The 25,991-nt window shown below is 37.5% G+C and overlaps 1 protein-coding gene across 4 annotated transcripts in view; it reads left to right on the top strand.

The window, feature by feature from the left end:
* Positions 1-1,133: 1,133 nt before the first annotated feature.
* Positions 1,134-25,991, top strand: part of RC3H1 (ring finger and CCCH-type domains 1) — an 89,432-nt gene continuing 64,574 nt past the window's right edge. For 3 of the 4 annotated variants that reach the window (XM_063103921.1, XM_063103922.1, XM_063103919.1), the window contains exon 1: positions 1,134-1,409. The gene's annotated coding sequence lies outside the window, so the exon portion shown is untranslated. Of the gene's footprint in view, positions 1,410-1,601; positions 1,652-25,991 lie in introns of those variants that run through there. The other variant, XM_063103920.1, reaches the window with a different exon arrangement.

The raw sequence follows: 25,991 nt of genomic DNA, 5'->3' as shown, positions 1-25,991 counted from the left end.
TTAACAGAAAGACGTCAATAGGTCTTCTAAAAAGAAGCTGAAATCTGAGTAACAGAAGGGTATTAGCAAATAAAAAAGAACTCTCCCCTGCTAAGAGTTTGAGGAAGGTGTGTGATATGTTTTACAAATAAAAACACTATCTATTACAGTGATTCAATTTATGCAGTCAAAGGCAGAAACTTCTCTAAATATAGCACTTTTCTTGGTATCGGTGATGTATGCAGTGAAGAAAGGACAGAAAAAAATCTCTGCTCTTTTGGCCAAGACCTGAAGCAAAAAAGGTGATAGTGCAGAGTGGAGATTATTAAGTGTGTGTTTATTTCGGGACTATTCTCTCCCCCATTCTAGATGATTTATTTTGAAATTAGTACTGTATATTAAAAGAATTCCATTTCTCTCCCTTCTCAAAAGCAAGGGTTTGGCTGAACTCAATTGTCTTGAAGAGGCCCCCCCATTCCCCTAAACCAAAACGGCATCTTTTCCATAAGGGACAAGAAACTTTAAAGAGTCACAGGTTAGCTTTTAGATCCAGGAGCTCTTATATGGTCCGAATCTTTCCCTTGTCCTCCCCAGACAGCTCTTATTGTTCACGAAGGCCTGGAGAGACGTTTGGGAGCAGGGAGTGGCCAAGCCTTTGGACTGTTTCACTGCCTTGGGAAGTTGAACTCTTTTGGGACTCGGTGAGAGGGATGACGTGGGCAAAGCTGGTGTGATCGAGAACCTGGATAAAATGGAAGAAGAAAAAATGGGGGTGGGGGGAGGGGAGATGTGAAAAAGAAGAGTAGAGGGACAAGCGCTGAGAACGCCAAAAGGGTGGAGGTGGTGCGGATGCGACGCAAACGACAGAAATTTTCCAATTCACCCTTGCCGCCTGGCCACTTGCCCGCTGGGCCCCAAGGCGCTGGTGGGGAGGGCAGCGCGGGCGCACGGACCCGTCGTTCGGCTCAGGGCGTGTGTGCGCTTCGGGTCGAGGCTGCGAGCGTCGCCAGGCGCCCTCCCAGGCGTTGGTGGCCGGTGACTCAGAGCTTTCCCCGCCGCGCCCGCCCCGCCCCTCCGCTGGCCCCGCCCCCGGAAGGAGGAGCCTCGCCCTCATCTCCGCCCCAGTCTCCTGGGCGGGCCGGAGCCTGAGGAAGAGGAAGGGGACGAGGACAACGAGCGACGGGGCGGCGGAGGACGAGGAGGAGGAAGAGGAGGCAGACCAACAAGATGGCCCCTGCTGCAGGAGCAGCCTCAGCAGCAGCAGGTGGGAGGCCGGAGGCGGCGCTGGCGGTGGCGGCGGTGGCCGTGGCCCGGCGGCCTGGGACAGAGTCAGAGTCGACGGTGGCAGCAGCGGCGGCGGCGGCTGCTGTGGCGGTGGCGGCGGCTGCTGGGACTCGGAGCTGAGAGGAGCTGCTGCTCGGACCAGCGCGGTGAGCGAGCGGCGGGCTGCGGCGTGGGGAGCCGGGCGGCTGCTGCCGGGGCCTTGATCGGGAACAATAGGCAGCTGCGGCGGGGAAGGGGCCGTCCTCGCTCACCCTGTGTTCCTCGTTTGCGGAGGCCGCCCGACCTGCCTCAAGCCCCGCAGGGGCACCGCCGGCGGCCCAGGGGCTTGTCAGCGGCCAGCGTCCTTTAGGCCTCAGGCCTCCGCGTGCCGCCTGGAGGGCCTGCCGTGGTAGGTAGGCCGAGGGGAGGTGCGGACGCCGCCCGGGACGAGGGGAGGGCAAGGGAGGCTTGGGCAAGAGGGAGGGGGCCCAAAGGCTGCCAGGGCCCTCTGTTACTCCGAGGGCCTGGGCCGGGCGGAGAGAGCGCAGAGGAAAAGCTGTTTGGACCCCCTGTGTGGGGGGGTGGGGGAGGGTGAAGGCGTCTGTAAACAGGCGCCGCCTCTGCCTCCTGCGCTTCAGGGCTCCTCCTTCCCCTCTTAAGAGCTCCCCTTCCTGGGCCAAGTGGGTTTTACGGTGTCTATTTCCCTGGAGCTCCTGGAGATCGAGCCTGATAGTCGTCTTTCTCCCTGTTGGCGATTGAGAAATTGTGTGTGCAGGTGTCTTTTTTAAAAAAAAACTTAACTGCAACAACAACAAAAAATATACAAAATGTGGTTATCGATCAGGGTTGGAGTGGTAAGAGATGTTCCTCTCTGAACATCTCCAAGCATCAGTTCTCTAAACATGCCCACATCCCGGTTGAGAGTGAATTGAAACAAGGGCTCTTTTGGAACAGTAATAATGTAACTCTTGATATCCCAGAATAGTCCATGAAACAGGAAACAAAGCCACTTAACTGGCGACGTGGAGACACATTATAATGTTTGAATAGAACTTTTCAAACAAACCGTTTTGGATTATTAGTATGCAGCCTAAGAAACAACATTAACTATTGTAAAATAGACCTAATGAAGCACTTCTTCAAGAGACAGGTGGCTCATCTCCAGCTAGAACTTCGTTTCGTGTTTTAATTTTGCCTTCCAGTAATTTGTCCTAAAATTGTTCAAGACCAATCTTTTCCTGAGTTTGAAATTTGATTCCTAAAGCATACTTTTTTAAGATTTCAGAACTTTAAAAAATAATTTTCAAGAACTATAAACTACTGTGGTTTTGTTTTTAATATTTAGGTTCATTAAGTTTAGGAGAAATAGCTAACTTTAATTTCAGATAGTGGTGTCTGAAATTAAAGTTAGCTATTTCTCCTAAACTTAATTTTTCAAGACATCTACTTCATTCACTTCCAGGTGAGGGAAAAAGATAAGATTCAAGTTATTTCTATTCCGTTCTCTAATTAGGTGTGCAGAAATTTGTATCAAAATTGCTTGGGTGCATCCAAGAAGATTGCTTTCTACAGTTTAACATTCAATTGCACAGTCCATCTAAGTAAGGGCTTTAGTTCCGGTTCTTAAGAGGAAGATTGACCTGTGCAGAGAAGATGCCAGTTAATATCTTTCACCCATTTTTAGGGTAAATTTCTAATTAGATTTGGTCTATGTCTGCTGTAATTAAAAACATTTTCAGATTATATGAAGTTTAATGAGCAGCAAGTCTTATTTCCTAGTTCTTCCATAAGAATTGATAATAGACTAGAAATTGTGTAAACATGGAGGTTGAATTGTCTTGTTTAGGAATTAAAGTATAGTGGTCGAATATCAGTAATGATTTTCATTTTTTGCCTGGTATAAACAATGTGGATTTTTTGATCTCTTGAATGGTGGAGAAAGAACAACTTTCATATGGCTGCTGCTAATGTGACATTTTGGGGAATAAGTTTCAGATAGAACACCTTTTTTTTAAGTGCTCAAATCTGATTTTTTTTAATGCTGAATTTTGTTATATCAGTACAGAGTCCAAATAAAGTCTGTATTATAGTGATACGTAAAATTTATCTGTGGCCTTAAACGTATTAAAACAATTATGATAATTTATGAGCTTGTAAATTTTAAGTGGTTAGTGTGCTTTGTTGTGAAAAAATACTCATCATATTGTGTCAAGGACTAATTTACTTCATATTTAATATCATTTTCCTGAAAACAAAGACTTCTAAGTGGTAAAGTTTTGTATTTGAAATTGGATATTGACTCAGTAATTTGTAGGTTGAGTCTTGGTTCCTATTTATGTTTAATATTGAAGAATCTCTTAGGGAATTGTTTTTATTTTGTGTCAGAACCTCAATTGTCATACCTTTAGTATCAATGAATATTCTGATTATTTCAGTTCAAATTTTCTCAAGTAATATTTAAAATTTTCCTTCTAAGAAGTTTTGAGACCATAGCTTAAGAATTTGGTATGCATCTTCTTGGTAATATTAAAAGATTATAAGAGAGTATTTCAAAAAGTTCGTGAAATAATAGAATTGAAACATGAATCTTTCCATGAACTTTTTGAAATACCCTCATATATGTTTGATTCATTTGAAGAGATTGGAAAGGGGCGTATTGTACCTAATAATAAAAATTATGGTTTTTCAGAGCATATTTTGTTGAATGAATAAAAACATCTCATTTAATCCTCCTAGTTATGCTGTAATATTGGTGGTGTTGTCCTCATTTTACATAAGAAGAATCTGAGGTTAGGAGAAGCTAAGTAACCAGCAAAAAGGTCACATAATAGGTAAGAGAGCTTACTCAAAACCAGGTCTTGTGACACAAAAATTAGATGCTTTACTATTGCCACAATGCGTCACTGTTAAACTTTGAAGCATCTTTCAGGTTGACAGATTCCTTTTTAGGACTGTGAACTATGTTTTGTCTTTAGTTCTAATATTCTATTATCATTATTTGGACCCTGCCAAATATTCATTTAGAAGATGAAGAAAGTATTCATGTGAGGAACAAGAGAAACATTTATTTTTGTTTTTAGCAGATCTGAATGCTATAAAATGTAGAAACTCATACCATTTACATAGGACAGATTTGTGGTATTGCTATAATTGTTTCATGGTTTTAATTTGTTATATAAGTAATTACTGAATTGTGCCTTGGATATACTTTGTGAAAATTTTAAAATTAACAACATTCGATGAGGTTACTTGGGTCAGCTGATATTTGAAACTCATAATTTTTTTTTCTTTAATCCATAGCTAATTTAGAGTTCTGCAGTATTTTTCACCTCTAGATTTTAGGGCTTCAAATGGAGTTTGATGGTGTCTAATAAGCCTACTCTTGCATATACCTTGAAAGTGGTCAGCATCCAACAAAGTGAAGAATAAACAGATAAATGATCCCTGTTTAGTGAATACCTCAGATCAGGATGTTCCTCAGCAGTGTGTCCTGACCTGGTTTAGCTTTGGCCCTGTCTATGCTCAGGGGTTCAGGTATTCTTCAGGATTGGATTCAGAGGGACACATATTCTCAGATTGGCCTGTACCAAAAGTCAACAGATTTCAAAAGCCTGTTCCCTAGGATCCTCTTTAAGATCACCTTTTCTTTTGTTAAATCCTGGAGTCTAGGCTGTATTTGGACTAGCCTTGGAGGTTATAAGATTAATTTTGCCCGGCATTTAAAAAACGAATTTTCCTTTTCCAGAGTTTCTTAAGGTAGGTTCCTCATGTTATCAAGTATGAAATTTACCAATGTAATATAATGTTGCCCTGCATCCCCAAGACGGTTAGCTTTAGCATATTTATTTTTATTCATTATTGGTCAGACTTGTGCCTGTTTACTTCTTCTATAATATTCTTGTTTACTTTTTATATAATATTAGGTTAGACACTTCTTTTCAGTTTATAGTGTTTTCCTGATTGAGTGAGTAGTTTAGGAAAATAATTTACTCCAAATTTGATTCACCCTACATTTGAAGTTTTGAGATGACGGAAATCACTATCTGTCATAGTGGAATAAATGTTTTAAAGCTCATTTATATTTTTCTTTGAGGTTATTTATCTATTTATTTATTTTTCTTTTTAAAAGATGACCGGCAAGGGGATCTTAACCCTTGACTTGGTGTTCTCAGCACCACACTCACCCAGTGAGCAACCGGCCATCCCTATATGGGATCCGAACCCATGGCCTTGGTGTTTTCAGCACCACACTCTCCCGAGTGAGCCACGGACCGGCCCCTGAGGTTATTTACAAATGTATGTCAGAGCAGTATTTTTTTTCTGACATTTCTCAAGCATTTTAGCAATGTTTTAAACTGACATCAATATACCTCTCACTGATTATTACTATACATATATGGTAGTAATTTAACTTAAAATGCATTTTATCTAAAAATCTCCAAGATCTAAATAGCATGGTAGCAATGTTTTTGAGGAATGGAAGAGTTGTAAAGTGGTCTGTTTTATCTACATATTAACATAATTTTTTTTATTGAGGTGAAATTCACATAATGTAAAATTAACCATTTTAAAGTGAACAGTTTAGTGACATTTAGTGCATTGTACAACCGTCACCTCTGTCTGATTCAAAACGTTTTCATCATCCCCCAAAAGAAATGTTGTACCTCTTAAGCCGTTTCTCCTTATTTTCTCCTTCCCCTGGCAACCATCATTCTGCTTTCTGTCTCTATGGTTTTAAGTGAAATTGTTTAGAGCTAAGATGAGTACTATATACAATTGAAATTGCAGGAAAAACTTTGGGATGTAATTGTTAGGAATCAAAAACCACTTCATTCTTTGCATGCTTCTCTAAGTACTGTAGGCATGCTGCCAGGGACTCTGTATGGAAGAAATGTTGGGAGTCACAGCAGTTTGCTGTTTTAGTTTTGATCACTCCAAAGGAGTTTTAATCAGATTCTCAGAATCATTTGTATTTCTTCATTGGGGTTGTGAGAATTAACCAAATTGTAATGTTCTGGACAAATGTGAACACCTAATATTTATTTATTTATTATTATTTCTCTTATTTATAACTTGTTTGCCTTTTAGTTTTTCTTAATGTATAGAAAAAGCTTGGAGTATTAACAGACAAAGGAGTTATTTGAGGCTATATTGGGAAATTATTTTTAGAATTAGATTGAAACTCTTTGAACTTTATGAATCTAACTTTGACTTTTATTCAGCTAATCCTTGAGAATATTTAGAGTTATGATTTGCCTTATAGTCTGCTTTTAGTCTCTTGAATAAATTTTAGAAACTTTGATCTTGGCGCTATAATTGACCCCCTCCAAAAACATGGACTCTATTACAGAGGCAATTGGTTTGTAGCTTTTTTTATTGTTTTCGTTGGTTGATTGAGGGAGAAAAAAAATTAGTTTTTTCTTTCTGCAATAAAGAGTAATAAAGGTGGACTTTTATGAAATTAGAATTACTGCTAAGTTGGAAGTTCAGATTTGGGCTTTGGAAATATATTGTTATATTAAATTCAAAATGGTACTTCCCCTAATAAAATTGAAATCATGAAATTTATGATAAAAATGAAAAATATATTTCATGATGTTAGTAAGATCTGTAAGAGGGTTATAGGAGATCTAATGTGGGGAAGGATTTAAATTTTGATACTAATCTTTTTTAGGGAAATTTAATACACATAATTATACTTCAGTTATCAGAACAACTTAAAAGGAGAATTATATAAGCATGTTTAGAACTCGGTGCAGTAAAATTTCTGCTTTAATAATGACTTTTTCTAGGAAAATATCAATTCTCTTTGAAAATAGTTATATTTCTGTGTTTTTATATCCCTCATTACTTTTTTGGGGGGGGGGGGCCAGTACAGGGATGGTAACCCTGGGCCTTGGTGGTGTCAGCACCACACTCTAACCAACTGAGTTAATTGGCAGCCCCATCATTAAATTTTGATAGTAACATTTAATAGAAAGCTAATGTACTAAATTGATAAGTTTAAATCATAAAAATAACATTTTTATTTATTTTTCTCTGGGCCTTCACTCAGGAAAAAATAACATTATAAAATTAAGTGATGTTTAGAGATACATACATGAAAATATGGTTTAGTGGCAAACCATATTTGTGAATATGTGAACTTGTGAATGGAACAGAACCATTAATGATTCTTAGCTTTATTATAGAACAGTATTTCATCTATCCAGGTCCCAGTATGGATTATAAAAAACAGACAAAAAGGCCTTTAACTGTCACAAAATTAATGAACTAAATTATCTGCACTGGAATTGGTTTAGAAGCTTTCTTGTTTTGTACATAATTCTGTGAAGTTTATCTGTTTTCTAGTCCCATAGCAGATTAAAAGGTGCAAATTAGGTGTGGGAGTAGAGTAGGATGGACAGCAATGGATGTGACAGGAAAAAAAAACACACACACATAAGCCTGGGACCATTTGATTTAGGGGCAACAACTACCTATGCAGCACCTCATTAGACTCTGAGTGTATCATTAACTATTGTATTGCGTTATATAAGAGGGTACTTCAAAAACTTCATAGAAAAATAGAAAAGATAATATGGGTCTTTGCATGAACTTTTTGAGGTACCCATATAACCTATTGTTCCTGATGATAAATTCATTATGGGAAATTTAATTTTGTTTGTATATATATTGTATATATTTTTATGATTACTTAAAAACATAGAGCAGAGTGTACTAGAACATAGACTTTGGAGTCAGATATACCTAGGTTCTCATTTTTTTTGTTTTCTTCTAGATTCTCATCTTTTATGACTTAAGCTTTATAATTTCTCATCTCTAAAAACAGAAATGGTAATACTTTTCTCTAAAGATTGTTTGGAAATTTATATGTTGTAACATATCTTTTGTATACTACCTGACACCTAGTTCCTATTCGATAAATGTTATTTTCCTCAAATTCTGTTTAACAAATATAATTTTAGAAAGATATTCATCTAGAAAATTTGAAAAAGTTCTGCTATATAATGTTAATATTCAAACTACATATAAAACTTTGTATAGTTTAGGATTAACTGTAAATTTACTTTGCGGAGTGGTGGTCAGAAATGAAATAATTCTTAATGTTATCATTCTCATTTTTTACCCCACATCAGTCTCTCATTTATAGGACAGAGTCGGGATTAGAATCTAGGTCTCCTTATCTAGTTCTCTTAGGGTCCATACTCTAAGCTGCTTTTATAAGTTGCAATCACTTTTGAGGAGATTATTGGAGACGGATTATGTACTATGTAATTAAAAATGTTGTCCTTATAAATCAAATCTGTGAAAGCAATAGCTACTGATTTAATAAATGTTTTTATTGTTATTCTTTAAAAAGTTAAAATCTAAAATGAGGAAATTAGTCCTATTTAGCTGATTTCTCTGTATAATTAAGTTATGAGGGAAAGATATTTTTCCCTCCATGTATGACTTATTTTAGATAAAAAAATTAATGTCTAGTGCTAAATATCAATTGGCTGGGGAAGATGAATAGAATTTAACTGAACATATTGGCATCCAAAATTCTCTATTGGCACCAATTTACGTTTGGATTCTATTCAAACTACAATTTGATCTGTAAAACCCAAATTGGTTACCACCTGAACTTGTATCTTACTAAACTCATCATGTTAAAATTTCCACAGCTTGAAAAATGGGAGGGACTCATAACAGTCTCTTTTGCTTTTCTTTCGAGGTAAACTGTACCTCTGTGCTTATAGTCTTTTGCTAAAAGTAGCCATCCTGTATGGTCTTGATTTGACTTCCGTAAACTAGTTACACTTGCTCAGAAGTCCATTTTTGTGGAGACATTCTGCTAATGAGTAATAGTCTTCCATATTTAAATCCTGTACCTTAAAACAGGATTTTAACCTTCATTTAAAAATGCTTTCCCTATAATGACTACTTTTAAAACACGTATTTTATATGTTGATTTTTACATTAATTGCCTCACTGATAATTTTTGAACTGTTTTGATTGAAACTGTCACTCTTTCACTCTAGCCTCAAGTTTATTAAAATCTTTAAAAAAATAAATGTAAGGCTCTCCATATATTTTAAAAAATTAAGTTTTAGGTTCTTTGGATTGACTCATTATCTGAGTCAGTTTTTTCAGAAATTTCATTTTATTAGTAGATCGCCAGTTGATGAAAACCTGCTCAAAAGGCCACAAAAGACTCTTGCAATGTATTTCTTTCTACCACTATAAAATCTGATGGTTTTTAAAATAAGAAAATGCTTAGAATAGAAAATGCAATGTTTAAATCTCTTTAAATGCATATAAAATGGGCCGACCGCGTGGCGCACCCGGGAGAGTGCGGTGCTGGAAGCACAGCGGCGCTCCCGCCGCGCAGGTTCGGATCCTACATAGGGATGGCCAATGTGCTCACTGGCTGAGCGCAGTGCGGGCGACGCCACACCAAGGGTTGCAATCCCCTTACCGGTCACAAAAAGGACAAAAAAATAAATAAATAAAAATAAACGCATATAAAACTAACTTAGAATGTCACAAAGTCTAATGCAGATAGTATTCTTATGAAAGCATCATTGAACATTGATGTGGTAGCACCTATTCGTCTGATGATTGATGTGCATTAGTTTATTGTACTTAGAGTGTTGAGTATCTTCTTCCCTTCATGAGTAATAACTCTTCAGTGAACACATTATATGCTTATCAACCATTTGGATATCTTCTTGTGAAAAGTCTGTTTGAGTCTCTTGACTTTTTAAAAAATTGAGTTGTTTTTCACAAGAATTTTATGTAGGTAAATGACTGGCAGTTGTGAGGAGGAAGGCAAGACCAAGGCTAGAGGTAGAGATCAGTTAAAAGGTTGCTTTGTGATTCAGGTGAGACTGTATGCTCTGTGAGGGAGGGACTTTATTTCATTTATGTCTATATCTGCAGTTCATAGGGCACTGTCTGGCACATAGTAGATGCTCAGTAAGTGTTTTTTGAATGAATGAAGACCTTAATCAGGGAAGTAGAGATGGGAAGGAAGATATAGATGGGTAGAAGAGGATGGAATCTGGGATGATTACCAGATATGTGCATGGTCAGGTTGGCAAGTGGTGTCACCAAATAATGACTACAGAAGGAATTACCAGTTTAAAAATAAGGGTACATTTAGTTATCCTATTTAGTTAATATTACCTAACATCCATGCTTCAGTTTCTTTAACTCTGAAATTAATAATGATACCTAATAGGGTCGTTGTGAGGATTAAATAAGATAATGCACATAAAACACTTAGAACAGTGCCTGGCACATAGAATGTACTCAAAATGTGTTAGAGATAGAAACAAACAAAAATCCCGGTCTTTATGGAGCATAGTTTAGTAGTGGTGTGTGTACACATAACAAAATAGCATGTTGAATAATGAGAAATATTATGGAGAAAAATTAATCCAGAAAGAGATTGGAAGTTTGCAGTTTGTGTGTTGTGGGGGTAGCAAGGGGCAGGGGAGGAATTGGTATTGGGGTATCAATTTTAAATAAGGTGATACAAAAAAAAAAAAAAAAGATCAGGGAAAGCCCTTCCTGAGGGAATTCACATAGTAACACCTGTAGAGAAATGGGGAAAAGGACCAGGGTTGGGGGAGAGTGGGACAAACTATTCATATTTTTTTTTAAGATAAGGAAAACCAGGGTTCCTATTTTTGCCAAAGAACCAAGTGTAGTATTAGTAGACTTATCTATTTATTGTACAACCCACAGCAGTTAGGCTTATCTCAATCTTTTCTTCCCTCGTCCCTGCAACACACACACTACACAAATCTAAATATGAATTTAATCCCTAAAAGATCATCATTACATATGTTCCAAAACTCATAAGATAAAAGAATTAATAGTGTAGAATAGATACATTGTAGCTGTAGGCTTCTGTGTTTGGAGTTCGTGTAGCAATTTTTTGTTGTTGTTCATTCTTTTAAACTCTTAAAAATGAAATTTTGCCTGGGGTAATAGTCTAGAAATAATTCTAAAATAGAAAATGGATCAGTGCCTTTTTTTTTGGTAGCACTATTTTCAAGTAGCACTACTTTGACTCTGTATTTGCAATTGAAAGTAACTGAGACATTGTTTTCTGGAAATAGTTTGAATTCTGTAAGGCATATTCTATAAAAATAAACAGAAAGGAATGAAAATATCCTTAAACTCTGCCAGTAGATTATGGAGACAAAAATTTTAATACAGCTGATATTATTGCTGTTTTATTATTAAATATATTAGATTTTTATCTTTAATGCAAAAAATAAAAAAAGTAAAAATCCCTAGGTCAGAATATCCAGTTAGGTATTACCCAACCATTGTAAAAGAAGTGTGTTGCATCTGAAGCTTACCTATTCTGAATGCATCTACGTGTTTTCTCTTTGTTGCCCAGTTCTAGAATCAGTCAAAGCCCTATGGTAGCTACCAAATGCCACAAGGAAGTATTAAGGCACAAGCTCCCTGGAAAAAAGAAATAGAAGCAAATAGGGGGAGCAAGAAGCAAGTAAGAGACTATTAGTATGAAATATGTGCTGCTCTGTTTCTCTAGTTTTGTTATTGACACCTATTTTTGTTCCTTCTAGTTCAACACCAGAAACCTGCATTCAAAATCTGCATGTCATCACTGCTCCAAAAATGAGTTCATAAAGGGGTAGCTTCCTAAATGTAGTCATTTTAACTATAGTTTTTTGTAACAGTTTAAAATGTAAATATGAGAGGGGGGAGAGATCTAACAAAAATAATGTTGTATGAAAGAAGCCAGGTACAAAAGAATACATACTGGTGATTCCATTTTCTGGAGTTTAAAAACAGGCAAAACTAATCTGTAGTGTTAGAAATTAGGACAGTAGTGATTTGGGGGGAAGAATAAGGCAGTAATGCTTGAGAGGGATGGTGAGGAAGCCTTCTGGGGTGCTGGTAATGTTTTATGTCTTGGGTATGTGGGTATGTTTACTTTGTGATAATTCACTGAGGTGAACACTCTTGATTTAAATATTTTTCTGTATATATGTTATACTTCATCTTAAAATAACTGAAAATATATACAAGTATAATTAAAGTATCTTAAAACAGTATGTATAATTAAGAATCATTTTCTGTTTTAGTCCCTTGCATATTTCTCATTGAAATGTTCTAATAAAATATTCAGTACAAAACAAAGTTATTCTGTGGTTCTCTTCAAAAGAAATACAGTAGTTGCTGCATCCTGATTTTTTTTTTTTTTTTTTTTTTTTTAAATAAGCAAGTAGGCTTAAACAGATCCAGGGTTCCTATTTAAAACTGGTAAGCTCAGATTAAACCTAAAACAGGCATCATTCAATTTGGATCTTTAATTATGCCTGACTAATAAAATAATTGTTAAAATGTATAATAAAAAATTATAGGTGTTGAAAGTTGGAAGGCATTTTTATAGTGGAAAAAGTACGGGCTTTGGAGTTGGAGTGGGTTCAAATTATGACTAGATCGCTAAGTTAGCTGAGTAACTTCAGTTTTCTTTCCTTCCTTTGTCACTAAAGTAGAGGTAATAATATCTATCTCAGAAGGTTGTAGGAGGATTAGATGAGATATTCTGTAAGTGATTGGCAGTAAAATCCTCTTCTCCCCCTCCACAGTATTGGGGTGGAGGGAGAGAAGATTTGGGGAGTATATAAACATAGTTGTAGGTAGGTAGGTAAAAACAAGTATAACTTACTGAAGATGACAAAGCTGATTATGGTAAGGGAAGTTCAGTCTTTAGATAGCAACCAGGAAGGACTGATAATATCTAATTTGGAAACATATATATCATTTTCAACATTAAGAGTTAATTTAAAAAAAAGAGTTAATAATGCTGCTTTGGCACATTGGTGTGATGAACTGTTGCATGGATGACAACTTAAATCTGAGTTGGAATATAATAAATTTTAGATAGACTTAAATTGAGCATAAGTGGTACATATTTTTAAGCCAGAAAGGGTTTGTTGTACATGCTGTGCTTTGAAAATGTACCATTTTGCTTTTCCTTTTACTTACAGGAATTGAGGAGCTACAGGAATTGAGGAGCTACAGGATTGAGGAGCTAAAATTTAGGCATGTTGTATTTGTGATGAAGGTACTTCAGTTAAAATCTTAGTAATTTTGAGGACCTTAAAAAGAGGTTAGATTTACTGTATTAAACAGTTGTAATTCATTTTTTAAAAAATTTATTTTATTTATTGAATCAAAATTGATTATACATATTTTGGGGGTTGAACATTGAGATATGTTGATCAAATCAATATTACTAGCATATGTATTATTACAAATCATAATTAATTCTTTATGACCCTTGTCCAATCTCTCCCCTTCCCCCATTCCCTCCCCCCCTAATTACCCTAGATTTCTTCTCTCCTTCTGAAAGAATCATGGTTACTCTGTTAATTTGTTGCCTAGATGATCTGTCCAATGCTGAGAGATGTGATCAGGTCCCCTAATATTATCATAGAGCAGATGCTGCTTCTGTCACTCTGAAATGGGCTTTGTGGAAAGAGACATCCTCTTTTCTTTGACTCTGCTGGTGGCTCTCCTTGTGTGAATGCACTCCAGTGGTTGGTGGACCATTTGCGTGGTGCTTGTGGTGTTTAGTCGCTTTCGCAGCAGCCATGGTTATTGTGGAGGCTGCAGGGGGCCACCTACATAGAGGTGATATTTCTCATATGCTCCTTGGCACTGGTGGTATGCCTGGTTGTGGGGTGTGTCTGGTCCCCTTCTCCATGTCTCTGGTCCCTGGGCAGGCCCCTAGTCGCTGGTGCCATGTGCCAGGTTGTGGGAGGTGTGTCCAGTCCCTTTCTCCATTCCCCAGGTCCCCAGGAAGGCCCCGAGGTGCTGGCATGGTGTGCCTGGTTGGGACCTGAGGCACTAGCGTGGTATGCCTGGTTGTGGGAGGAGGGTCCAGTCTCTGTCTCCTTGCCCCAGGTGGGCCCTGAGGCACTGGTATGGTGTGCCTGGTTGTGGGAGGGTGGTCTGGTCCGCTTCTCCATGCCCTGGGTCCCTGGGTGGGTCCCGAGCAGCTGGCACAGTATGCCTGGTTGTGGGAGAGAGGTCCAGTCCCCTTCTCCATGCTTCGGGACCCTGGGCGGGCCCCGAGGTGCTGGCATGGTGTGCCTGGTTGTGGAAGGGAGGTCTGGTCCCCTTCTCCATGCCTTGGGTCCCCAGGCGGGCCCCGAGGCACTGGCGTGGTGTGCCTGGCTGTGGGAGAGAGGTCCAGTCCCCGTCTCTATGCCCTAGGTCCCTGGGCAGGCCCCGAGGTGCTGGCATGGTGTGCCTGGTTGTGGGAGGAGGGTCCAGTCCCCTTCTCCTTGCCTTGGCTCACTGGGTGGGCCCTGAGGCACTGGCACGGTGTGCCTGCTTGTGGGAGAGAGGTGCTGGCACAGTGTGCCTGGATTGTGGGAGAGAGGTCCGGTCCCCTTCTTCATGCTTCGGGACCCTGGAGGGCCCCGAGGTGCTGGCACAGTGTGCCTGGTTGTGGAGAGAGGTCCGGTCCCCTTCTCCTTGCCTCGGGTCACAGGGCAGGCCCCGAGGTGCTGGTGTGGTGTGCCTGGGTGTGGGAGGATGGTCCAGTCCCCTTCTCCATGCCTCAGGTCCCCATGTTGGCCCTGAAGCACTGGCACAGTTTGCCTGGAAGTGGGAGTGGGGTCTGATCCCAGATCCAAGCCTCTGGTTCCCAGGAAGGCCTCAAGGTGCTGGTGGTGTGCCTGGGCCGGAACTAATTTTTTTCCTTTTCTTCTAACATGGGGGAACTTCCTGTGGGAACCAGTACTTGAGCTGTGTGGTTGTTTAAATTGCTGCGGTTGCTGCTGTTTCCCTAGGGAAGGCTTTTTGTGCAGCTCAGTGTTTAATGCTTGATCTTATAGGTACTTCCGGCTCCCCAGAGACCCAGTGGATCTGTGTTCTGTAGAATCTCTGATCTGGGCCTGAGTTTTTTCATCAAACTGCACCCCATGCAATTCTGTATTCCTGACCAGTTTCCTCTGAGTGGTCCTGTGTTGATTGGGGGGCAGGTTGTCTGTCCTTGCTGTGCCCCAGTGTTCTCCTGGTGTTCCCATCTTGCCCACTGCCCAGGCTCCAAACATTTCTCATGGGACTGGCCCGGTGCTGGTCCCTTGCAATGACTCACCAGCCTCTGAGTGGCTCCCTTTTCCTGGTTGTTCTGGCTCCTCACTCCTGTGTGGGTCCATGGGAACCCTATTAATGGTTTTGTTGTCCTGGGGGCCGCCAAGGCCCTCTTTTCCCCTTCTGCCTCCAAGTAACTCCATCTGAAGGGCACAGCTGCGGCTTCTGCAGGCTCCTGCTCCATGCGCACATCAGCTTGAGCCTTAAAGCAGCCACGGCCCGAAATGCCCAGAGCAGCTTTTTCTTTCTCTCATCATGGCTTCTCCCACCTTCATGAACTCCATAGGTCTCTCCTCCTCTTCCCCTGAGCTCCAGCAGCCCCAGCTTGGCTGATGTTACATTTTTATAGTTGTAAATTGGTTGATTTGTGGGAGAGAGTGACGCTGGGAACCGTTTATTCCGCCATCTTGACCGGAGCTAAACAGTTGTAATTCAAATGAGAAAATCTTTCAAATTCCATCAATATTCTGTATTACTGTTTTTTCAAAAGGCTGTGATGAAATTTATCTTAATTATGTAAACAGTTATCAGACATCTGTAAACTTTGGCTTAAAACAACCGCTGTTCTATTTGCTTATAATTCTCTGAGTCAGCAGTTTGGGCTCGGTTTAGCTTGGTGGTTCTTCTGCTGATCTCCCCTGAGGCCACTTTTGTGGTTTCAGTCATCTGGCACCTCATATTGGGACTGGTTGTTTCAGGTGTCTGAGCTAGGACAGCTTTTCTTCTATATGGTCTCATCCTTAGGCAGGCTAACTCAGGCTCCCTCATGTTCCAGGAGTGAGAGTGGAAGCTGCAAGGTCTCTTGAGACCTAGGTTCTGGAACTCTCTCAACATTGCTTATGCTGCATGCGACTGTTCACAGTAAGTCAGCCACCCAGATTGAAGGATTGGGGAAATAGACCCTGTCTCTTGATGGAAAGAGCATCAGTGTGAAATTACAAAGAGCATACCTGCAGAGATAGGAGGAATTAATGGCCATCTTTGTAGACTTCTACAACAAATGATTAAGAAATTGAAGGAGGAAAGTCTTAAAATAGTAAAGTTCGACAAAACTGGGTTTGAATCACAATTGTAATAACTGTGAGACCTTGAGAACATTGCTTAACTTTTCTGAGCCTTGCTTTTCTCAAGAGCATAAAAATACTTTGCAAGGTTATAAGAATTAAATGAGATAATGTGCTTTAAGTCTTTAGAATATTTTGAACCATAGTAAATTCTAGTGTAGTTATGTTAAGACTCATCATTCCTTTAAGTCTCCATTTGCTTATATTGCTTACTTATTTGCTGAACCTATGATAACCTCCTTCAATGATAGGAATGCTAATATACCTTGCAGATAAGTAGGGTCCCAGAAGCCCTCCAAAAGGTAAAGAAAATTGAGGAGTTTTTCCTCTATGTTTGCCAGCTTTAATATATTAAGACTCATTTGCTCATACAGTAAGTTGTCTACTTAAAATAACCAAACAAAAATCTAGATTTTGTATTTGGGTACATAAACCCTGGGGTGTTCCTCCCACTTCTATTTCCCAAAGTGGAAATGTGTATGTGTGTGTATTTTCTGATTGTAAAAAGGAACTGTCAAGATTTTCTAAATGTCATTTACAACTCTTAAACTGATTAATATTAAACTGTTGAGCTATAAGAATACGGTGCTTTGGATTTTTAAGCTTTCAGTGTTTTTGGTTTATAAGCTTTTGTTTGGTAACATTTAGGAAATAAATCATCTAAAACTTGTATCACTTGCTATCAATATTAAATTCAGAGTTTACATTTTGGCCACATAGAGTTTGCAGTCATGTTGCTGAAAACTCTTGTATTGAAGGGTAAAGGTTGAAGAGATTTTCTGGGGAATCTTGTACCATCAAAACAATAAGAAATAGCATATTAGCACGATGCAAGTAAACAAGAGTTATAGCTAAAAATTTATTTGTCTCAGCTATCAAATAAGAGTGTAAGATCACAAGACCAAAAATATTAATAGTGATGACCCAAATAAGAGTTCTTTTTAGTCATATGAGAGATAATGAAGCAAAAAAAAGAGGTACATAGACTAGATGGACAGAAGAAAAAGAGAGAAAGGAGTAGAGATGAAGGAAAGAGGTAAATTTTGACTTAAACTTTAATTAGAAGGTTTAGGGTAGAAAGATTTTAGGGAAACTTAAAAGTGCTAAAAAATGATTGATTGGAGTCTAGCAGGATAATGCTTGATTAGGCTTCCCTTATTTATGGCTATCCTTCTTGCTTTTCCTAACATTCCAAACACTGGCAAAAATCCTAGGAAAAGCAGAAATGGTTTCCTTGATTTTTTTTCACATGTCTTTTTCTTTCTTTCTTTCTTTTTTAATTAATAGACTTTATTGTTTTAGAATAGTTTTAGGTTTATAGAAAAATTGAGCATATAGAGCTCCCATACTTGCTACACTTAATGAACCAGTATTGATGTATTAACTAAAGTTCATACTTTTTTTTAGTTTTTACCTAATGTCTTTTTTTCTGGTCCGGGATACCACATGATATTTACTGGTCATGTCTCCCTGGTCTCCTTTTGGCTGTTAGTTTCTCAGACTTTACCTGTTTTTGATGATTTTGACAGTATTGAGGAGTACTGTTCAGATATATTGTACGATGCCCCTCTAATGGAATTTGTCTGATGCTTTTCTCATGAATAAACTGGAATTAAGTTTTGGGAAGAAAAACCACAGAAGTTAAAGTTCCATCTTCATCACTGTCAGCATGACTTAAGACTGTTGATCATGACCTTGATCACCTGGCTGAAGGGGTATTTGTCAGGTTTCTCCACTCTAAAGTTACTCCTTTGTTTCCCCCTTTCCATACTGTACTCTTTGGAAGGAAGTCACTACGCACAGCAGCAGGAGGAGAATATACATAATTTATTTACAATTCTTCTGCGTGGGAAATTTGTCTTTTTTCCCCATTAATTTATTCAGTCATTTATTTATATCAATATAGACTCAGTGGATATTCATATTATACTTTGGGCAGTCCAGTACTACTTTATTTTGTTGCTTAAATTGTTCCAGTTTTCTTAACTTTGAAGAACTGTTAAGTATGTGCCACTTTGCAAATTTACCCCCATGTTTTCTCATAAGAGTTTATAGTCTTAGATCCTATATTTAGGACTTTGGTCAATTTTGAGTTAATTGTTTTATACAATGTGAGTTAGGAGTACAAATTCATTCTTTTGCATGTGGCAATCCAGTTGCCCCAGCACCATTTGTTGAAAACACTATTCTTTCCCCATTGAATTGTTTTGGCTCCTGTGTCAAAAATCTGTTGACCGTGGACGCATGGATTTATTTCTGGACTCTCAATTCTATTCCATTGATCCATGTCTGTTCTTATACCAGTACCACGCTCTCTTGATTACTGTTGCTTTATGGTAAGTTTTGAAATCAAGAAGGTTGAATCTCCAACTTTCTTCCCCTTTTTTGAGATTGTTTTGGTTATTCTGGTTCTGCTGCAATTCTATATGAATTTTGGATTAGTTTGTCAGAGTATGTTTCATACTTCTTTTGTTAAATTTCTTCCTAAATATTTTATTCTTTTTAATGCTATTGTAAATGGAATTGCTTCTTTAATTTCCTTTTTAGATTGTTCACTGTTGATGTGTAGTAACATAACCTATATTTGCATGTTGATCTTATACCCTGCAACTTTACCAAATTCATTTATTAGTCTCTAGCTTTCTTGTGGATTCGTTGGGATTTACTCTTTTTTTTTTTTTTTTAAAGAAATTATTTTTTGGCAGCTGGCCAGTATGGGGAACCAAACCCTTGACGTTGGTGTTCTCAGCATCATGCTCTCCCAAGTGAGCTAATTGGACAAACCTGTCTCCCCCCCTTTATGATTTTAATCCTTTAACATTTATTGAGATTTGTTTGTCTAACATATGGTCTATCTTGGAGAATGTTTTATATGCACTTGAAATAATTCTGTTTTTGGATAGAGTGTTCTATAGATGTCTTTGGGTCTAGTTGGTTTATGGTGTTTTTCAAGTCTTCTAAATCATTGTCAGTCTTTGTGTGCTACTCTGAATGGCAAGGCCCAGAGTTTCTTCCCTAGCATCTTCCCATTAGCCCAGTTGATTTTCCATTGAAGAAGACGTAAATACTCCAACTTAATAGGTTTGCTAACGTATACAGGGTGGCTTCCTATGTATTAAAACCATAGAGAAAATAGAAGGGAAAAAAATCCAAGATATCCTCTGATTTTTAAGGAACTTACAATCTAGTTATTATAGCCTAGTTTTGCTCTATTGAGGATATCAGTTAACAGGGATACCAGTGAAGAAATTGTCACAGTAATCCAAGTAAGAGACATTGGTAGCCTAATCTTAGGTCTTAGAAATGGATGAGAAGGTTTCAAGAAACATTAAAGAAATAATATCGATAGGTAGGATATGGTGATTAATTAGTTGAGGGGGAGGGGTATGAGGAAAGAATAGTCAAGGATGATTCCCCATACTTCTGTCACGGGTAATTGGTGTGTTACTCAGTCATTGAGAAAGAGAACAAAAGGTTTGGTGGGGAGGAAATGTTTTTGGACATGTTAAGTTTGAGACCCTACTTGGACATGGATGACTATTAGGCAACTGGTTATATGACACTGGCACTCAGAATAGAGGTCTGAACTTGAGATATAGATTTGGAAGTCAGCGGGATCTAGTTGGTAGTTGAAAGTGTAAAAATAGATGAAATCACTGAGGGAAACTTTGTAGAGAAGAGAATTGAGGAAAGGAATTCTGAGGAACCACCAACATTCCAAGGATGGGCAGATAAGAAGCCCTCAACAGAGACAGACAGATAAGGAATGGACTGCCAATTAGTGAAATACCTCTACAACTTGTTATAGAAACCAGGAAAGGGCAGCATTTGTGGGAATAACTGTTTAACAATATTAAATGCTGTATAGAAAGAAGTAAAATAAGAATGGAGATGTTACCATGGACTTTCATAAGAAGGTTCTTCATGTGCTTGTTAAAAGGGTTGTTTCAAAATGATGGTTGAGGTAGAATGGTAGTTTGAAAACTGAATGGTGGGTGAGGAGGTAGAGAGTAGAGACTAGGGGAAGACAGGGACAGGGACTGAATGACTTTTTTTGTTGTTTAAGACAGGTTGAAGACAAGTTTTTTTTTCAGTTCAAGTTCTATTTTTCGGGCTTTTTTTCCCCTCTAACTCAGAAACCCTTCTCTTTTACCTTACCCTAGTCCTTGTCTATTTGTACCTACATTAGCATATTAAATTATTTATATGTAGGATTTTTTGTTCTATAGTCACAATTCAACTCATATTTTGAGAAGAAATACTTTTGTAATCAAAATTGTGTCGTTCTTCATCTCTAGCCTCCTCAATTTTAGACTATTATTTTCTCTGTAAATTAATTGATGCTTTGCTGAGAATTATAACACTAAGTGTTATAATAAGGCTTTATTTTTCTTCTTTATATTTTTATTTCCTGCTTTTAGCTTCATTTTTCAAGATAGTTAAAATTTTTCTCTTCTCTGATGTGGCCCTGCATGTTGGTTGCTGTGGAAATATTCCAGAGAAATGAGAAATTAAGTTAAGGTCAAGAATAATGAGTTAAAAAAAACCTCATCTCATGGAGCATGGTGGGAAGAGATCCAAGATTTTCTTCTTATAGATAATAGGGTTTTGTTCGATATAATATCTTTCACAGGACAACTTATACTTCAGGTTCATATAAGACCTGGGTTTAATCCCAGCTCAACAGTTTATTAGCTCTGGGCAAATTACTTAATGCTGCTGTACCTCAAGAGTTATCATTTATTAAATGGGCATAATAATGCCTCAGAATAGTGACTGGCTCAGATAGATACTTGATGAATTTTATTTTCCATTTTTCTTTCTCTAAACCAGGGACATATAAAATGAACGTATAATAGAGGATATGGTAATAAGCTTGTGATAAATTTAAATGAAATCTTCAAAGCAATGTAATTTAGTGATTTAATAGGGCTATTGCTGTGCTCATAGAATGAATCTGAATAGTGTCTATATTTTTATATTATTACACTTAAAATTTGAAAACTAAGATTTTTTTATTAAAAGCTTTTAATGACAGCTTTATTGAAGTATAATTTATACACCATAAAATTCACTTATTTGAAGTTCACAATTCAATGATTTTTAGTAAATTTACAGATTTGTGCAACCAGGACTACAATCCAATTTTACAACATTTCCATTGCTCCTAAAAGCCCCTTCACATTAATGACTGTTAACTTTCATCTGTAAGGTGTCACAAACTATAGGGCTTAAAGTACCAGCTTGAAAGTTTGGTTGGCCTGAGTTTGAATCATAGTCCTGCCATTTACTAGTTTTGTGATTTTGGGTACTTCTCTCTACTTTGGTTTCTTTATCTTTAAAATGGGGATCCTAACTACATGACAGTATTGCTGTGAACATTTTGTTAATTAGATACTATATACAGAGCACTGAAAATAAAATGTCTGGTGGCTGGCCAATATGGGGATCCAAACTCTTTGATGTTGGTGTTATAACACCTTGCTCTAACCAACTGTGCCAACTGGCCAGCCATAACAAATGCTGTTTACTGGTGATAGTTTATATTGTGAACATTTACATAAGAGAAGCATCTGGAAATACTTAGCATAATGATTGACACATGCTTGATTTTCAGAAAACTTTGTTTTACATCATTCCAGATGTGTCATGTCATCATAATTTTGTCTATGGTAGCTCTTTTGCAATTGCTGTCATTACAGTTAAACATTGAGGCTCACAACATGTAGTTAGTTATTATTTTGCGGAGGCATGTATTTGAATCAAATAGCTAAGGCAGCTGCAACACTTGGAGTTTGGTATCTGCAAACTAGTGTCTTTGGTGGATTGAAGCAATGGTCTTGTGGTTTACTTTTCATTGAAGTAATTTTCATACTCTAAGATCTTTATTTCTTTGTAAAAACAAAAACAAAAACAAAAAAGAACACGAAACTGAGTAAAGTCAAATGGTAATGTTAATTATGAAAGTATAGAGATTTAGGAAATAGAAGTTGGGATAAATTAATAGTGAAATGTTAGATGTTAGATTCTGTACAGTAGCTTCAGTCAATGACATGAAGAAGGTATGTAACCAAATAAAGCAGTCTTTTCAGTGTTTTCTAGGAGCACTCTTCCTGGTGTAAAAATGTATATGTAATTGTGGAAATGATATGATATTTTTGAATTTGGGTCTTCTTAAGGTCTTAGACTGATTACTATTTAATTGTCATGTGTGTTCTGTATTATGTATTATCGATTATCATCAGTGAATTCATTAATTATTGGGCCAACCCGTGGCTTACTTGGGAGAGCATGGTGCTGACAATACCAAGTCAAGGGTTAAGATCCCCTTACCGGTCATCTTTAAAAAAAAAAAAAAAAAAAAAAAAATCACTAATTGTTGCGGTGCTATGTGGAAAAGTAGGCCTTTTTAAATTGGTGGGGAAAGTTAATCATTGCACTCATCATTGAGCAGCAGTGTCACTCTTTTGGATTTTTTTTATTATTTTTTTTAGAAATAAAGAGGGTTCGTCATTTGTCATCTGTTTCTGATTAGGAAGGTTCCAGTAGAAATACTCCTACTGAGCTTGATTTGGCCTTCCCCCACAGGCCTTGAATGCATGTGCTTTGATTAATAGAAATATTTAGGGTTGTTTTTGTTTTGTGGATTTTTTTAGTTTGCTGACAAAATCTTACTTTGAGGAAGTTCAAAGAATCTGGATGTTGGTATTTTAGTAATTTTATTTTTTATGTTTACTCTTGACTGAAAGAATGTTTATTACATTACTAAGTCATATGTCCCAGGTGGTTTATCCATTTCGTGGTTAAATATATAGACAACTGCCTTTGAGAAGCTTGGAGTATGTTTGGAAAAATGAATTTGGAGAAAGATACTTAAAGAATGGGAAGTGGAAATTCTTATTTCTTCTATCTACAATTAACTGACACTTTGAGTCTCTAAGAAAACTTTGCTTTGTGATTTTGTAATTCCTGAAGTAGAATCATCTAAGAGTGACTTACTATTACTCTAATCATCAGATTTCCCCTGGTAATGTCAAGCTTTAAAAATACTTTTTCCCCTTGTCTCTCAAACTTGTCTTTATGGTCAAAAGATTCTTTTATTTGTAATGAAGAACTGATTGTTGATTTTGTATGTTTATTCGATCAAGTTTGTTACAGTTGTCTCTAAGAACTGTTTTACTAGAAAATTTAGGAGTTTAGCATCTCTATACCTCATTTTACTAAGTTAATAAGTGGAAATGGTATATAAAATAAAGTGATGCTAGTTCTTTTTTTTTTTTTTTTTAAAGATGACCGGTAAGGGGATCTTAACTCTTGACCTGGTGTTGTCAGCACCACGCTCAGCCAGTGACCTAACTGGCCATCCCTATATAGGATCCAAACCTGTGGCCTTGGTGTTATCAGCACCACACTCTCCCAAGTGAGCCACGGGCCGGCCCCTGGGATGCTAGTTCTTTGAAAGAGAATATTACAGAGAAGTTATGAAAAGGTTTTTAAATTAGTTTTGAAAAGAACCAATAGCTTTTGGTGACTTGCTTATTCAAATGAGTGAAAGAAGGTCAATTTAATAAGGAAAAGTATTTTGAATAGTTTTAGAGTAATTTCTCCTAGAAATCATACTAAATTGTATGCTAAGTATACTGTTTCTTCTCTTTTCTCATTTTTTCAATTTATTTGCACTTGTATAGGTAATTCATGTTTATATACATTTTGTAAGCTGCCCAACTGTATAAATTGCTGTTAAGTTTGTTGGGTGTCTTTCCAGACTTTTTTCTTCCATCCATTTATATACATTAATACTGAGACTAATATGTAGGGTTTGTTTAGTTTTCCAACACAAATGATGTCATATGTATTGGTCTACAAGTTTTGTTTTTACTGAATGTATCTCGAATCTCTTTCCATTTCTATATGCATGTATCTTTTCTTAATTGTTTCATACATTTTTATAGTATGGCTGTACCTGTCTGTTTAGCCATTCCTCTATTGTTGGACAATTTTTTCAATTACAAAGATTTTTAATCTTTCTTTTAAAAGAATAAATACTTTGGTAAAGTAGATTATATTTCTGTAATATGAGCAATCATTATAATTAATCTGTTGCCTGTGTTAGAATTTATACATAACCAGGTTTTCTTTCTTTTTATAAAGATGACCGGTAAGGAGATCTTAACCCTTGACTTGGTGTTGTCAGCACCATGCTCTCCCAAGTGAGGAACCGGCCATCCCTATATAGGGATCCAAACCTGTGGCCTTGGTGTTATCAGCACCACACTCTCCCAAGTGAGCCACGGGCCGGTGCATAACCAGGTTTTCTTAAAGTAGGCATGATGGTGTAATGGTGTAACAGCATAAAGGTGCTTTAGTGCCTAAGAGTAAAAGAGAGAAGTCAAATAGAGTTGTTAGATTGCTCTTTCGAGTTGGACCTTGAAGGAGATCTTAGTGGACTACAACTGGTGAGAGTAACATCATAGATTATGGAATATTCAAAACAATGAAGTGGGTTATCCCTTACCCTTTCAGTGGCTTTTCACACTACTCTTCACATAATGACATAATACTATGCTATGAGGTAGAAGGTCCAATGTTATCAATTCTTGCTGATTCTTTTTTTTTTTAATGTTTTATTTAAAAAAATTTTTTAACAGTGTTGTAGACTGAAACTTGCTGATTCTTTAAAATTTTTTACCAGGGCCAGCCCATGGCTCACTTGGGATAGTGTGGTGCTGATGGCACCAGGGCCACGGGTTCGGATCCCTGTGTAGGGATGGCCTGTTGGTTCACTTGGGAGAATGTGGTGCTGACACCACCAAGTCAAGGGTTGAGATCCCCTCACCGGTCATCTTTTGAAAAAATAAAATAAAATAAAATAAAATAAAAATTTTTACCAATGTTGTAGACTGGAACTTGCTGATTCTTTATTCTCATACCTTTCTCTCTTGCTGTCTGCTCTGTTTGTTGTTTTGGTTTGGTTTTGGCTTCTCTGTTGTCTCACGTTTTTTTCTAGCTCCCCAGTTGTGCTGTATTTTATCTAGTCTCAGAACCTGTGTTTTGCTTTTCTTTTACCTAGAATCTACACAGACATTATGCATTATCCGTCCCATAACTTTTATTCAGCAATCGTCTTTCAGATATTACCATAAATATCACTACCTCAGAGAAGCAACACCCTACATGCCTCTACCCCATTTTGGTTAGGTTTCCTGTGTTATATATGCTTATATCTTTCCTGTACTTTACCTTTATATCACTTACCATAACTTGCAATCATGTATTTAGTTGTGTGATTATTGTTTACTTATCTAGTAAAGGAAACAATGTAAGCACCATGTAGACCTGGAATGACTTAGCTTGTTCACCAGTTTTTATCTCTAGTACCTGGCACTAGTAAATACTAATAAAACATTTTTTGTCATATAACTAAATGTTTAATTTTTACTATGAAAGGAGTGAGGTTTCTAGCTATAATTTCTAAGAGAAACTGGTTTGATGAAGAAAGAGGCAGAAGAAATGAGAATAACAATATTTAAAATTCTTTTCAATTAA

Source organism: Cynocephalus volans, chromosome 8, assembly GCF_027409185.1.
Source record: "Cynocephalus volans isolate mCynVol1 chromosome 8, mCynVol1.pri, whole genome shotgun sequence".
Classification (NCBI taxonomy): domain Eukaryota; kingdom Metazoa; phylum Chordata; class Mammalia; order Dermoptera; family Cynocephalidae; genus Cynocephalus; species Cynocephalus volans.
Note: the sequence above shows the minus strand (reverse complement) of the source record. Positions and strands in the feature narration are given on the sequence as shown.